Source organism: Lissotriton vulgaris, chromosome 7, assembly GCF_964263255.1.
Source record: "Lissotriton vulgaris chromosome 7, aLisVul1.2, whole genome shotgun sequence".
Lineage (NCBI taxonomy): Eukaryota > Metazoa > Chordata > Amphibia > Caudata > Salamandridae > Lissotriton > Lissotriton vulgaris.
This window is the reverse complement of record NC_141695.1, coordinates 386008926-386025175: the sequence shown is the minus strand read 5'-3', so window position 1 is coordinate 386025175 and position 16250 is coordinate 386008926. Positions and strand designations below refer to the sequence as shown.

Genomic DNA, 16250 nt, shown 5'->3' with positions numbered 1-16250 from the left:
CAGAAAACTTGAGGGAATTCCACATGCTGCCAAAGGAACCCAGTGTGGAACATCACATCCCCTTAGTTGCACATTTTATCCTTGCAGTTTTTGCCCGTGGTTACAGAAATAAACTATAATCGTGATCAGGTTCTCCCAATTGTCAAAAGGATGTGGCCTAACAGCCAGAGCGTCCGACCTTGGAGCTGGGGAACCAGCTTCCAGCGGCGACTCAGCATTCTGTGATTGTGGGCAAATCACTTATTCTCCCCGTGCCTACCAAAAAATGAATGTGTCCTTGTGTAGCGTAAATGGTGCTCATTCCTGTAAAGCGCTCCAATGCCTTGGGGTCGAGTTCGCGATATATAAATGTACACAAAAAAAATCTCCACTGGCCTATATTTTTTAGAGCAATGCATATCATTATCCTCGATCTCACCTTGTAAACCCCGCCCTATGCAAAGCTCATTCCCAGCCGCGACCCGTGCCTGAATGGCAGTAGGAACCATCGAGCCTCGGAACCTTTCTTTCGCGCTCTCACGGGCAGCGTGCAGCCCGGACGTTCAACAGCGACACCGTGTTAGAGAGCAGAGGAGAACAGAGCATGGCAGCTGCAGGACTGAGCCGGGGAGGACAGGTGAGGGCGCGAAGGAGAAGGGGCAGATGAAAGCCCCAGAAAAGAGAAGGGAAGGAACGGGAAGGAAGCAATTAAAGAAGAGCGGGCTGGAAAAGGAGGATATGAGAGTCCGGGAGAGGACTGATGAAAAAGCCAGGCTAGGTCTAGAGGGAACGTATTCAATTGAAAGTGGTGAATGGCGTGGGGATACCGAGGGATTAGAAGAGGAGAGTACAGATGAGCGCTAGTTGGAGGGTGGTGGTGGGGGGTGGGAAGTCTGGCTTGTCTGGCTGGTCAGGGGTAGGGGGTAATGTCTAGGGGTAGAAAGCAGCGCTCTAAGCTGATCCTTGTGAGTGGTGTATCCAGTCCGTCTTTCATTTGTTGTGTTTTACGAGGGTTTACTTTTCCCATTGCAAATGCAGGCATGCAACTAGGAAAAGTAACAACTGGATGAGGTACTTCAGCTGGCCGCGAGACAACTTGAGATCTGAGCGAGGGGTTAGTCCCAGACGGGGGGGCAGTGCGCCAGGCAGAGCAGCGTCCTTCTTACTATGAATGGTCTGGTGGGGTGCTGGGGCATACGAACGGGGCGTGAGGTGAGTGAGAGGCAGGAGGGCTGAGGTAGAGTACTGGACTTCGGTGATGATAGCAGTGTTGCTGCCTCACTCCATGTCGTCGTCATTTAACCATGTTTCCGGTTAGGCGCGTTCATTTGACAACTTTGATGCCTTCTGGGAGTTGTAGTCTTGGTTTGTTTCAAATGAACCACCGAATGAAGGCACCAGGGAACAATACTGGTAATACAAAAGCCCAGGACAGGAAATAGTATACTGATGACATACAGAGAGACTGAGAGAGAGAGAGAGGGCAGCCGTACAGCCTAGAACAGGAGACACAGATGAACTGTGTAGAGGGGTGATGAGCTGGGGGCTGGAGGGGGATGCAAGTACGAGCTTGGTGTGTATTTGGGAGGAGGGTGAAGGAAGATGAGTTGGGGTCAGAGAAAGCACAGTGTTGTACACACTGTGTGCGAGCGGTGAAATAAACCCTTAATAGGATATTTTTACAGGAGGCATCTGCATTTAATATGCTTAAACCAGTAGCCACACCTCAGACCTTCCCAGCCATGATCGACCGATACAAAAGCCTGCATCACAGGTCAATCAATGTGTATCATGTTCTGTCTTCACGTCAGTGCATACCTACACTTCCAATATCACTCTTGTTCCATGGGAATACTCCCTCTCTGCAGAGGTACACTCCAATCTAGCCCCAAATCCCCGAACCACCCTCCGCAATAAGCTTTTCGCATCCTCCCACCTGTCACTCACCTTTTGGTTTTCACTCCACTCAGCAAACCTCCATTAAAGTATACTCCTCATATACCAAGCAAACACTTAACCTAGAACATATACATTAGATATGATTTGCGTCAAATACTCAATAGCACCCCTCAAACACCAAAGCACTGATATTGGCTATCACTATCAGCTGCTGACAGGGCGACTGTCAGCCAGGCTTGGTAACTTGGCCACGGGCACTGAGCATGCTTGCGCATGTAGTGTCACTTTTCCCCATTACCGCTATGGGCCTACAAGCCCCAGCATGCTTGCACTGCTGGGCTGGCTGAATAAGCTGGACTGCCAGAAACCCCCTATTACAAAGATGAGCCAGGTGCTCTCCGGTCTGTGGTAGCTCAGCATTACTGAGGTAGGTTCACAGCTTCCTCTCTGAGGTATTCATTGTGGCTTCCTTCCAAGCACCAGCACACCCGGCTGTGCACAGCGTTCAGCTGAGGTCGACAAGCCCTTCAGGCCAGAAAGAAACCTTTAACTAGGCATATCCAAAGAAACCAGTTCTGCAGCGCCCGGAGTCTCACTCGCGTGCCCTTTTCGCGAACTGTTTATTGCAGTTAGTTTATGAACTGAAACCGCGTCCTCGCCTGTCAGCTCGCCTGCATTGTTTGGGTGTCCCCCTCTCTTTACTTCTGTTTATTCACCTGACAAACAAAACGTAAACATGGAGTTCATGGGGGCACCCCCTTTTCAAACCTATATCGGCCTCCAAAAAGTGCTTATTCTTAATTCAACTAATTGGGGTCACATTCTTATACGTCTAACTTCACCTGTATTTTGAGTCAAGAGGTTGTCAACTATGTAGGCGAATAACTACAGTCATCCGGTCCACGTGTTCCAATCCAGGCCCTTCCGTTTATATATCATATCGATGGTTCAGCAATCCCATAATGCATTATGCTTCAGAGGCAAGTCCAAGATGCTAAAATGACGTACCTCATGGCATGGAGTCAACTGGTAGCCTGGGATGAGATCCTAAAACCGGTTCTAGTTGGATGTATGGTTGGGTGACAGCATTACTCTGATACCTCCCAGTTTGTTTATGTAGTATTTATCTATGACGTAGTTTTAAAAAGCTCTATATCTCTCCGTTTGATTACGTCAGAGCAGAATTTAACCCACTTGGGGCCACTGATGAAACCCCTCCAGTTGTTAGGGGCTCAGTGTAAGCGTGCGCTCACTGGTAGACCTCCAGGGCTCGAGTCTGGGTACCACGCGGGTGGACGGCGTCCCCCACTTATTTTACCGGGGGGACGCCATCCCCTCTGCCAAACAGCTGGACTTCACTCTTTGGCCTCTCTGGGACGAGGAGCTTGGCACCGGTCGTGACGTCACTTCCGGTCGTGACGTCACTTCCGGTGACAGCATTCCCCCCCCACTTCTTTATTTTACGACTTGTGCCTTGTATACCTATCAATCAATCAGGGAATTGTAATTGCGCTACTCACCCGTGAGGGTCTCAAGGTGCTGAGGGAGGTGGGGGGGGGGGGGGGGGGTGCAGATCCGTTCAGCCGAAGCACCAGGTCTTGAGAGCCCTCCTGAAGATGTCCAGGGAGGGAGCGTGCCTGATGTCTGTCCGTAGTTCGTTCCAGGTCTTGGCTGCAATGTGAGAGAACGATCTTCCGGTGCCTCGGCGGTCTTTGGAAAAGCACCAATGAAGACCAGAGCCACTAAGGGCCCGATGTAGGTAGGCCGTTACCGATCGGTAACGTCTGAAAATCCCGATTTTGGGCCCTTACCGATCGGTAAACAGCCATCGAGATGTAGGGCACAGAAAAAACTTAAAATCGGAGCGAAAACCGAATCGGAATGAGTACCGACTGGGAAAGAATCCGATACGTACATACCGAAAATCGGATATGTAACGAATCGGAAATACACCGATTCGGATGCAAATACCGATTCGGTCCATGTACCGAATCGGTAGTGACACCGAATCGGAATTTATCCGATTCGGTCCATGTACCGAATCGGTAGTGACACCGAATCGGAATTTATCCGATTCGGTCCATGTACCGAATCGGTAGTGACACCGAATCGGAATTTATCCGATTCGGTCCATGTACCGAATCGGTAGTGACACCGAATCGAAATTTATCCGATTCGGTCCATGTACCGAATCGGTAGTTACACCGATTCGGAATTTATCCGATTCGGTCCATGTACCGAATCGGTAGATGAACCGATTCGGACATAAGCCGAATCGGAGAACCTACCGATTCGGTAGAATCACCGATCGAGAAATTTCCCAATTCGGACAGATGGGGAGATGTAGGGAGGCACAGAAACACCGATTTCGGCTCAAAATCGGTAGAATTCACTCGGTATTTAGCATGGATTACAACCAGGTGGTAACCAACTCCAACCCATAAAAACAGCCCCAAAATGCATTGCAACTTGCAGGATGGCAGCTTTTTATGTCATTGCGAGGCGGCTACGGCTACAGCAGGAAGGACAGAGGGAATGGCAAAGAAATGAACAGGTCTACAGACAGAGGATAACCCTGTTCATGCTCACAGAGGCTGAGATCCTACAGAGATACAGGCTGGACTCTGACACCATACTTGAGCTCATCAGGGACCTCAAACCATTGTTGGAGCACTCCACCCCAAGGGCACACGCCATCCCAGCACACGTCCAGGTGCTATGCAGCCTACACCTGCTGGCGTCTGGCAGCTATCAAAGTGGAGTAGCGGCGGTAGGAGGGGTGACCCAGAGCAGCCTGTCAAGGTTCTTCCACACATTCCTTGACGCCATGATACACAGGATGGACCAATACATCTCGTTCCCTGCAACCCACGCAGAACTGCTACAAACGAAAGCTGACTTCTACCAGATGGCACAATTTCCCTAAACCATTGGCTGCATAGATGGCACGCACATTCCGATATGCCCACCAGCGGACACAGAATACATATACCGCAATCGGAAATCTACGCACACCATCAACGTGCAGGTGATCTGCAATGCGAAGTGCACCATCACAGACCTGGTAGCAAAATTTCCAGGGAGTACCCACGACTCCTATATTTTCCAACAGAGCGGCATCTATGCACGGCTGATGGCTGGCGAATTTGGTGAAGGATACCTCCTAGGTGAGACACATCATCAGACCCCCATAACACAAAGTAGCTAGGTGTAATACATGTATGCATGTGTGTAATGTTACTCCTTTCCCTTCCAGGCGACAGTGCATATGCCCTCCGCTCATTCATACTCACCCCCTACCTCAACCCCTCCACACCCAGCCAAAGGAGGTATAACCGGGCCCACATACGCACAAGGAATGTCGTCGAACGGACCTTTGGCATCTGGAAAAGTAGATTCAGATGCCTGCACAAGAGTGGAGGTGCAAGGCAGTATACCCCCATCACCTGCTGCAAGATCATAGCTGTATGTGCAATGTTACACAACCTTGCGGTGAAGAAGGGCACTGAGGTGGAGTTGTCTGACTACGAGGACCATGACGACGACGAAGCTGTGCCACTGACACAGCCAGCTGGGGTGTGTACGCCAAGTGATGGCAGATACAGACGTGAGGAGATTACAGAAAACTATTTCTGAGTGAGTACAGATGCACAGACAGGTAAATGGTTGTGGTGAAAAAGCAATTTTTAATACTGTTGCAACACAGTTACTGCACTGATGTGCAACAAAAAAAAGGTGTAATAGCAAAGAAAACAAAAGTCTAAGGTCCAGGTTGCCTCACCCGCCCTTGCAAGGCTATTTCTTTGAGCGCTTGGCAGCCCCACTGGGGTGTCCCTCACCCCCTTCAGGATGGCCAGCGGCTTCTGCGGAGCGCCTGGTGCTCCTGCGTGGCTCTGACGCAGCGCTGACCGGGCTGCTGCGGCTGCTGCTGTCCCCAGCATCCCCCAGGTCCAGGGCAGGATTTGCGGCAGTGTTAAAGATGATCATGGCCTCCATTGCGGTGGTGATGTGGGCCATTCCCCTTGTTAACTCCGCGGTATTTTGTGTGAGGCTTGACTCTGTGTTGGCACTGCGCTGGCAGAGTTGCGCCGTTGCAGCTGCAAGGCGGCTCATGGAGCGGTTTAGCACGCGGGCATCCCGCCTGCGCGACAGCTCTTGCTCCTCTAGCCTCCCGCATAATTGGGTAATGGCAGTGGTTAGCCTGCCTAGCCCTGCTGCTACCTCCTTGTTGCTATCTGCAAAGGCCTTGAATCCTGTTGCCATCTCCCCCATCTGCAGGTTGTGCTGCTTGAGCTGGCGTTGGCAGGCCATGATCGACTTCGCCTGCTGCCTTTGGATCTTCACCATATTGGCTTCAAGGCCCAGGAAGACACTGCCCTCCGGTGCTGGCGCTGCAGTGGTGTGAATGGCACGGCGCCGGGTACTGCTGCTGCCGGCCTGCTGAGTGGGCTGGGGTGCCACTGGTGGGGGTGTGGTGCTGGCCGGGGCCTGAGCCCCTGCTCCCAGGACAGGGTGTACTGGTGCCACAGCCATGATCGTGCCAGGAGCTGGTGTAGGTGGAAGGAGGTCCCTTGTCGGGGAGTTCTCTGGGGAGAACTGCAAGGGGGGTGTGCTCGGCATTTGTGGGGAGTGCAGTGCTTCAAAGCCTATTACCAGGTTTCCCTCTATACCAAGCCCTATGGTGTTTTCGTCCTCCTCCTCCTCGGCAGCCTGACTGGTGCTCGGCCCTGCGAGTGCAGTGGTGGATGGTGCTGCTGCCTCTGTTGTCATTGTTTGTCCGCCTGATGGTGCCCCTAGGTACAAAGAAGCATTTGTGAATTGAGTGCCGATGTATTACAGTCAGTACAATTAAAGCATTCCACATGTCCTTGCATCTCCTTAGAATGTGTTCCACTGTTTCCTGTCTTGTGATTCTGCACTGCCATATTTTGCTAACTTCTGCTGACTACATGTACCATGATGCTTGTCTCTTGTATGTTGGTTACAGTACTGTGCTGGGGTTTGGCTATGCATTGTGTCTAATGGGGAGGTGTCTGGTAGGGTGTGTCATGATGCGCATGCTTCTTACCTGTAGCTGTAGCTCTGGCTGAGCTGTCCAGGGTCCCAATTCCGGTTACGCTCTCCCTCTCAATGGTGGTGGACACCATTTCCTCGAGGTCTGTGAGGGGTGGCGCCGGGTTCCTGCCTCCACCTGTGACTCCAGCTTGCCTCTGGATGTCTGCCATCTTACGCTTGGTGAGGCTGCGGATGTCATAGAAACGCTTCTTCAGCTCATCCAGGGACCTGGGGGTGACACCCACAGCATTCACCTTTTGGGCGATTTCGCTCCAGATCCTCCTCTTGGTGCTGTTTGGCACATTGAGGGACAGCTTTCCAAATAGCTGCCGGTGCACCCTCACCACCTCCTCAACCAACACCTGCAGCTCGATGCTGCTGAACTTAGGCTTCCTCTTCTGGGTGGACTTCTGGCTTTCACTCTGGTTTTCCATCTTGATCAGTACAGTTCACTACCTCCTACTCCCACTGCTGCTAACTGTGAGTGTTCAGCTCAGGCTGGCTCTCCAGAAAGTTCTTAATTAGCTGCACCTGCCAGGGTTGCCACTCCCTGTTTGGGTGGGGGTGGGGAGCCACCTCATTGGCTGAATCGGCTTTTACCGAATCGGATATTACCGAATCGGTAAAATCCGAATCGGTATTGTCCGAATCGGATTTTACCGATTCTGTTTCTTCAATGCATTCCTATGGGCTTTTTGGCCATGGGTGTGTTTTCATACCTACGATTCGTTAATTGCCGCATCGGATTTTACCGACTCGGCTATTTCCGATTCGGTGGTAGCCGATTCGGCTATTTCCGAATCGGTGGTAGCTGATTCGGTACTTTCCGATTCGGTCCGTGCCGATTCGGTACGTACCGATTCACATTACCGATGCCGACCGATTCGCTATTTTTTCGCCGTTTGTTTGCTACATCTCGTTTTCCGATTTCAGAATACCGATTCGGCCCGCCTCGGTATTTTGAAATTGGAAAATCCCTTTTACCTACATCGGGCCCTAAGTGTAGTAATCACAGTGTTAATGCACTGACACCTTGACTTCAACAGCCGTCTGTTGTTCAGCCTAGAAACTGGCAGTTCTGAAACTTTATTTAATGTAATGCCTCAAGCTAGCATTATGTACTGAAAACCGCTCTGGTTCAATATGATACATAGATATGAGCAAGCCCACAAATTCATAAGGATAGCGGAGTCGAGCAGGGGATCGGCTCGCTCCAAACAGCCTAAGCACAAGCCAATCTCTTAAGCTATCTGGCCAATAACAGACACAGCAAGGGACATGTAAGACAAGTTAAATACTCTTTTAAATAAACAAAAAAGCAGGTTCTTGAATGCCTGTATTTCACCGTAATATATATGACTATTGATATCACTGTATGAAAAATATGAACCCCATACACTGACAGCAGTGCCACAAGCGAACCAAAAGATGTCAGTTTGTCGTGGTCACGTTCAACTTGTAGCACCAATGACATTATTGTATAATAACCAATACACATTTGAGGTTTTTATATAGTGCGCATCTTGAACTTATTTCCTTCCACGTGCACTCAGTTTTGGCACTCACTTAAAATGAAAGTAAAGTAATTGGCGTATTATCTCACAATTTAGGGAGTAGGGAAGCTAGGATCCCAACCAAAGTTTTCTGGTAATACATTGTGTAATTTAGCCACTGGTCGAATATCTCCTACTCTCTGAAGCCCCCCTTTACTGCCAAAGAACAATGTTTTCTGTTAAATTATTCCATGATCTGATTAATACAGTTTGTTCATTAAGTACAAGTATCGCATGTTAATTTAATCTGACACAATATATGTATAAGTTGTCTAATGCCAGTCCTGAAGAAAAGTACATATCGCTTAACATAACCAAGAGACCTCAGAAGTTGCCAGATTGTACTCTTCTGCCCCCTTACAGGTCTCCAGGAAGAAATGTGTTCATTGCATCTTTTTAGGTCTCGCCTAGGCAGCACTTGCGCTTTCTCTTCGAGACGTGCTATATTCAGGATATGGGCTTTAATCTCCGCCTATGTTCCGCTTATGTATTTTGTTGGCCCCTTTCAGTGTCTTTTAGAATTGTTTTTTCTTTCACAGGTTTACTTGTTTAATAGTCCCTCCTCCTACTTGTTTATTACCTTCTTCTCTTTAGTTGTAATCTCCCACAAGGACTGCCCCTCTTATATTTGACTTTACTCAGTACCTTTTATTTTCACTTTCACTGCACTCTTTCCCTAATGACTTCTTCAACGTAGCTGGAGTTGCAAGCACTACCCCTTCCCCGATACGTCATGTCTTCAGGCCGCAACTGACTTCTCCCTCCTGCTTGTTATTATTTATTTATAAGGCAGCCCATCTTTCTTTTCCATTTATTTACTTTATTCAGGTTATAGCCTTAAGCTTTCTTTTCTATTTATTTACTTTTGTAGCTATCCTGGCACGCTGCGCTTTAGCTTCACGTGTTTAAAGCTAAAGCGCGCCGCAAATGCTACTAAAGTAAACAAATATGCCTTTACAACATGATGCCTTTACATCATTGTTGGCTTTACCTTTCAACATGGCAGCAGCCCCCCTTTCTTTTCTATTTATGTACTTTTCTAGCATTCACAGCACAATGCGCTTTAGCTTTAAACATATAAAGTTATAGCGAGCGCGGCATAACGTAAAAACCTAAAAAAAAATGCTCATTTTCGTTCACTTAGAACATGGCGGCCGCATGCCATTAATTTCTATTTATTTACTTTAATAGCATTTGTGCATCGCTTTCGCTTTAAACATATGAAGTTAAAGCGCGGCATTGCGCAAATGCTACACAAGCCAAATAATTCTATTCGCATAATAGCTTTTGAGGAAAGGGTGCAGTACCACAGGCTGTTACTAGGCTTCCCTGTGGTTTAGTAAAGTACTGCACCCTTAATGCAAATATAAACCGATAAATGACAGATATGTTACAGCTGAGCGTATGTTTCCATTTGTTTTATTTGGCAGTGAAATTTTCCTTAGCTTGCTTTTAAAAAATGCTCTATTGTTTATTTAGTTTTATTTCACAAACAAAAATAAACAACAATGCTGCAATTTTAAAACTCAAGCTAACAACAATCTAACTTCCAATTAAACCAAATCAAAAGGTATGCTCAGCAGCAATCTTTTTCTTTATAATAGCCTTAAGGGTGCTGTACCTTATGTGGCTAATAAAGGTCCCTTTACAACTCCACATGGACACCTAATAACATCCTCTGGTACTGCACCCTTTCCTTCATTCCTTGGATGTCTTTTCGTTTTTACTTATGCTACTGCTAGGATATATTTTACTAAAAAAAGCAAATTTGCTACCCCAATGGCTCACGGTTTCACTAATGCAAGACCTATTGCATTGCAAATGCTTGTTTTTACTTTCATGCACTCAGCTGACCTGCATGCAGTGATTTTTATTTTTTTATTTTTGAAAACTACATTTGGAAGAGAGTAGTACAAGGCCTAGGTTGCTTGGCTTGGCTCGGCTCTGTTTTGGCACGCTGGTCCCATGGGACAAGAGCTGAGGCAGACATTTTGAATTGCATTGGTCTGGTCTGTCATGTGCCATGGAAGCCGTCTTTCAGTATTGAAAGTCAGTACTGTGTGAATACATACAGGCTTAAGAGAGTGTTTTTAAAAGACTTGTGAGATGTTTGATCATTTAGTTATGCACCTTTTATTAGAAGAAAACAAGCACAGTTCATGTCACTTGTAAACTTGAGATGTCTACCAAATAAAAGTAGGGAGAAGCTGAGCTGAGAAGGCCGCAGTTTAGCGCACTGCCTTCTTCCTGTGCCCTGTGAAATACATAGATATGTATAGAAATGAGTGTATTGACTCCGAAACCAATGTAGGAATCTACATTTATGCTTCTATTGATCAAGGAGGTAACTTCTCTTAGATGCATTTCAAGGAAAAGAAGAACCTACTTGGGCGATATCTGACTGCTTTTACTTTTACTTTCTTTTTTGTTTGGTCGAGCTTCTGCAGCGCATGCGCTGCTCTGCGAGGCATGCTATATTCAGGTAGGGACTTTAAGCTCTGACGACTCTCCAGCTAAAGTTTTCATTGGCTTATGTCATTGTCCACTGTAAACTGGCTGTTCATTGGTCAATAGGCTTAGTAGTCCCTCCTTAGTACCACCTTGTCTCATTTTGTAACCTTCCTTGGTGACATCCCCTGTTACATGTGTTGTTACTCTGTAGGCTTTAATTACAGCCTCTAATCACTATTTTTTCAAATAGCTTAGTCCTGCCTGCTTTTGCAGGTAGGACACGCTCTCTCCAAATGCTTTTTAAAACTTTATATAGCACAAACACATTTGCAATGCAATAAGTCTCGCATTTGAGAGAGTTTAGGCTAGTGGCATTGTAAATGACAATGCATTTTATTTATCTGTTTTAAAAACACATACAGAAAAAGCATTGCCATTTACAATCCCAATAGCTCAAACTCTCGTAAATGCGAAACCAATTACATTGCAAATGCTTGTTATCTCAGCTGCCCCTCCCTCCAACCTGCTGTCATGGTGCAGGCAACTGATAATTAGATTAGCCATTTGGTTTTAAAGAACTGGTAATAATGGCTGCCTGAGCTGAGGAACCACTGCAGATGTTTGTCTGTACCTTGCTGGTTACAAGTTCAAATTCCAACAGGGCTAGCTCCGTGTTTCATCATCCTGAGGCCAGTCAAATAAGTGCCCTGTTCTATGCCTCCAATTGCAAAGCTGCACTTATGCGTATAGTAAATCAAAAGACCGAGACATGGGTGTCTTTGTGATTGCACCACCATCCTTGTGGGACAGATTTGGTTCGGGTTCCTAGGTAGGTATGGCCCGGTGTCATCTGTTGTCCATATCCTCCCTGTGTGTGTGGGATTGGTTCTGGCTCCTGGTCTGTGTGAACCTTCAGTATGTTGGGTAAGTCCCTAGTCTTGGCTGCATTCTTGGATTCCAGGGTTTTTGGCTGTTTTTACTTTTACATAGTTTTGATGATTTTACATATACAGATATCTATCTATAGAATGTAACACCATCATTTAACCCAGTGGACGCTTCTGGGTACATATACCCCCTTGTGGCATTTGGACACTACTACACCAACATTCAATATTCATTGGTGGTCCAAAGAAATATTAGAGGAAATTCGTTTTTAGTTTTTTGTTGGCAATATGAACCCGACTTTCAGGCTCAAGGTGAATACATTCTATATGGATGGAGGCTGAACATTTAAACGTTTTCTTTTAAAACTGTTATTATATTTGAGAGCTATTAGTATCGCAGTTGTAGTTAATTTTTGGGATTTGTCAAGGAGTTCAGCAGCTAAAAAATAAATGATTTGTTTTAAACTTTAATATTGCAAACGGAAGTGGCATCGACAAGAACATGTATCTCTGTTCTAGGGTCTGAAAAAAGGTCTCCCACAAAGTAGACGGTCCCGGTAAGAAAAAACACAAAATGCATATCTAGAGTTTCTCTCTCACATTTAGGAGAGTGGGCCCTGTAAGTTGGAGATTTCTCCACCAGTCTGTAATTCTATGATCCTCATACATTTTAGGGAGAACCCCCTCGTGATAGCTTTTAGGCCCCTTGGAGGCTAGTCCCAGGGGCGGCTCTAGGCTCATGGCGGCCCTGGGCAGGGAGCGTAGGTAGGGGGCCCCGGAAGAGGGGGTCTGGGCGGAGCGGAGCCCCCCGGAGCTCAGGCTTGGGGTCAGGGCATTTGGAAGTGGAACAGAGCCGGAGGCCGCCAAATCTCTGCCAGGGGCCGCAACGCAAATATGTATCCATCCTCAGAGGATTATTATATTAAGGATATATATTGGAGTGATGGTACCTGGGGTTTGGCGGCCCTGTGCAGGTGCACAGCTTGCACATGCCTAAGGCCGCCCCCGTCTAGTCCCCTTCTATCGCTGACAGCCCATGTCAGTCAAGTCAAAGAGATTTATTGAGCGCACATATCACCCATGGTTCTCATTGCGCTAGCGTAAAACTCATGTGAAGACTGGAGGCCAATTGAGCAATGCAGAACCAAGAAGCTGTGCAAAGGGCACATATTGAGCGATGTGAACGGAGCCTGATGTAACATTTTAAACAAGCACCGACAATGCCAGTCTTTTTGAAAACACGGCTGTAACCTAGTTTCATTAATGCATAATATAAATTAATGCAAACCGATACAGCCTTAGTGGCAGCAATAACATGTTCCCTAAAATGCAAAGAACTGGTACTTGGCAGCAACAGTTCAAGGCCTAAAAACACACACAAAACACATGCTTCTTCCTGCCCTCCCCCTCCCACATGTGACTACAGTTCAAGCTTCCTTTACATAAACACAACATGGATACCTCATTAAGTGCAGCAGCGTATGAGGGAGAAGAGAGTGAGGCAGATGGAGCGGTAAGAGTACTGTGAGGCAGAGGGGGAGAGTAGTGAGGCAGAGGAAGGTGACAGAGTAGAAGCCCTGTGAGGTGCAGAGAGAGAAGATGGTTCATTTGAGAAAAAAAGGAGGATAATCAAGCAGGGGGAGAGATGAGGGTGAGAGAACCGTGTGAGCCATAGAAAGTGAGGGGGGTGAAAGAAAGGTGCGGCAGAGAGAGTATGCCTGAGAGAGCACATGTAGAGAGAGAGAGAGCACACTGGCGCAAATCCCCAGCAAAACAGAGTTTAGGAGGCACGCTGCTTGCAGTTGAGAGAGTATGCATCAGTTAAAACTTTTCTTTATGCAAATTTCGGGGCCCATAAAGCGCTATCGGACGAATCGAAGTTCACTACTGAGGCTGGTCAACAAATCAATGCACGTAATAAAAGTAAAGCACATTATGCTCCAGAGGAAAGAATTAGAATGATAAAGATCCAAAAACCACAACGGTTTATCAAAGGTTAAAAGGTTTACATTGGAGAAAAATTAGGTATGTATTATTTATTAAAAATTCCCTTTTGTACTTGGTTTCAATTAACTTGAACTTAAAAAATAAATAAATACATTATTCATCAAAATGCATATGCTAGATTAATATGCAATTCAAAATTAAATCCCAATCTTGTATATCAGGACGAACTAATATAGAGTTGCCTCCAAAGGAAAAGTCAGAAAATCAGTTCTCATTGAGTTTTCTAAACCACCTACTCTGCTTTGCTCTAAGCTGCATCGAAACCCAGTCGGCCCTTTAATCCATACTGCACTACTTACATCGCATAATTCCTACATTTGATCCACTTCCACACAGTTCTCATGAGACTGTCCAACAAGGTTAAAGTAAAGCTTTACAGCTTCTCTCGACACTATCTGTAGCAAACTGAGATACAGGGACCAGTCTGTACTCTGCAGGTGTCGTTGTGACTGTCCTACTCATTACAACATTCCATGGTTACCACTAAGAAAAGAAAACATTTTACATGGGAAAGAAAGCAAAATAACATTGCATTCAATAGTAAGGACTCCAGCTTCACCTAGAAATTAGACGTTTGTGTCTCACAAACCAAGGTGGCGACCAACATTGGTCAATCTGAACAAATAAATCATAGTTAATATTAATTGCATGTTTTATGTGATAATTTTGAGCTAAAGCACAAAGGACATCCCCATACAAGACCCTGCAGCATAACAAGGCCCAACTTGCATGTAAACTGCATTAGTTCTAATTAAATGGCTATTTACTTGTGATATCAGTGCAGTGGCTATCATAACGCAGGGTTCCCCCAGCAGTGGAAAAGCAGGGAGACCGGGGAAAACCATCACCACAACTGTCCCATGAGGAGTAAACAAAGCACACTCCTGTACTGGTAGTCAATAGCTAAAGACACAGACAAAATCCCTAGTAGCCTTTTAAGTAGAGGTAGAGCATGCCCATGGGGCATCGCTGTCTATTCACATACATACTTTTGGTTAAGCAGAAAAGTAAAAGGCTCTATAGTGGTTAAAGGGCTGGGCTTCTTTGTGGAAACCGTGAGATGTGATGCATCAAGTGCCACTATGTTGAAAAGTTACCAGTAAGCCCCGGTTGCTTGATGACATGTTTTTAATGAGGCCCCAGTACATGTGTCGGCGGTTATTTACATGTCGCCTGCTGACAACGCGTACACTGTCGCTGCAAGTGGTCCTGTTTGCTGTAAAGGGCTTGGATCCTACCCATTGCTTAACATCCGTTGGTACTATTATCACTCATGTTTGCTGCCTCCTAATTGGCCACACACATGCTGGATGCCACTTCCTTCTCTTTCTGTGGAGCATGGACTAAGTACAGATTGATTCTTCTTAATTAGTGTCCAGTGGCTAAGGTACCATTTCTTCTTCCCTTTCAACTCTCCATGGTGCTTTTTCACCTCCCCAACCCCCTCAACATCTGAGAGTCTGGAATATCTTTGGTCTAAACCTCTGGCTGTTTGTTCTGTTTGCCTCTTCTCACAACAAGGTGATTGTACTGACTATCCTATTCTATGATGATTTTGTATTGAACACTTGTTTGACTCCTGTTTGGAAAAGGTTTTTAACATTTGTAGCTTCACAACACTAACGCCACCTGGCTCCATCTCCTTGTATGATATAGGTCAGTCCCTCTAGTTCTAAAACATGTTTATTTGTAAACAAACCAGTTCTGGCAGAAGCTTTGTACACATTAACAAGCTTCTGCATCAGATAACTTCTAACAATCAGTCAATCGGGGATTTATCAAGCGTGGCAAATCACCCATGAGGGGTCTCAAGGCTCTAACCAGTCTACGCAATTATATTTAATTTCGCACAATGCCACTTCACGCCAGTCAATGTCATTCCATGCCACTCAATTCTATTTATATAGAAACTGCTACCCCTGATGAGGAGCTGAAGCGCTTGGCAGCATCCCACACAATGCCATTCCATGCTGTTCCATGCCACTCCACTCCAATGAAGCCAATAGATCTCACATAAGCAAGACTTTTGGTTTTGCCAAAGCTTGTTTCACAGATGGTTTAAAATATATATATATATTTCTTAACAGCACTCTGACGTAATCAAAAGGGGGCAAACAGTGCACAAAACTCATAAATACATTGTAGAAATGCTCTATGCAAACACAGCACTGTTTTTTCCACCTGATTTAGCCCCATCCACTGAATTCTCCACCCATGGCCACCGCATGCAACCACACACGGTGGACATGTCTGGGAAATTAGTTTGCTTTAACGGAATAAAAATGCATCATCCTTTCAATTTGAAGAGCGTTTTCCATACTGGCAGGCATTTATGATGTTGATTGCTCTTTGTTTTTCCAAAACCGGGATGAAATGTTGACTATCAGACTTGGAAAAAGAAGTAAAGCTGGCTTTGTGC

The 16250-nt window shown here is 46.2% G+C and overlaps 1 protein-coding gene across 1 annotated transcript in view; it reads left to right on the top strand.

The window, feature by feature from the left end:
* Positions 1–504: 504 nt before the first annotated feature.
* Positions 505–16250, top strand: part of LOC147701700 (branched-chain-amino-acid aminotransferase, cytosolic-like) — a 192868-nt gene continuing 177122 nt past the window's right edge. Inside the window, exon 1 of the mRNA XM_086930334.1 lies at positions 505–616. The gene's annotated coding sequence lies outside the window, so the exon portion shown is untranslated. The remainder of the gene's footprint in view (positions 617–16250) is intronic.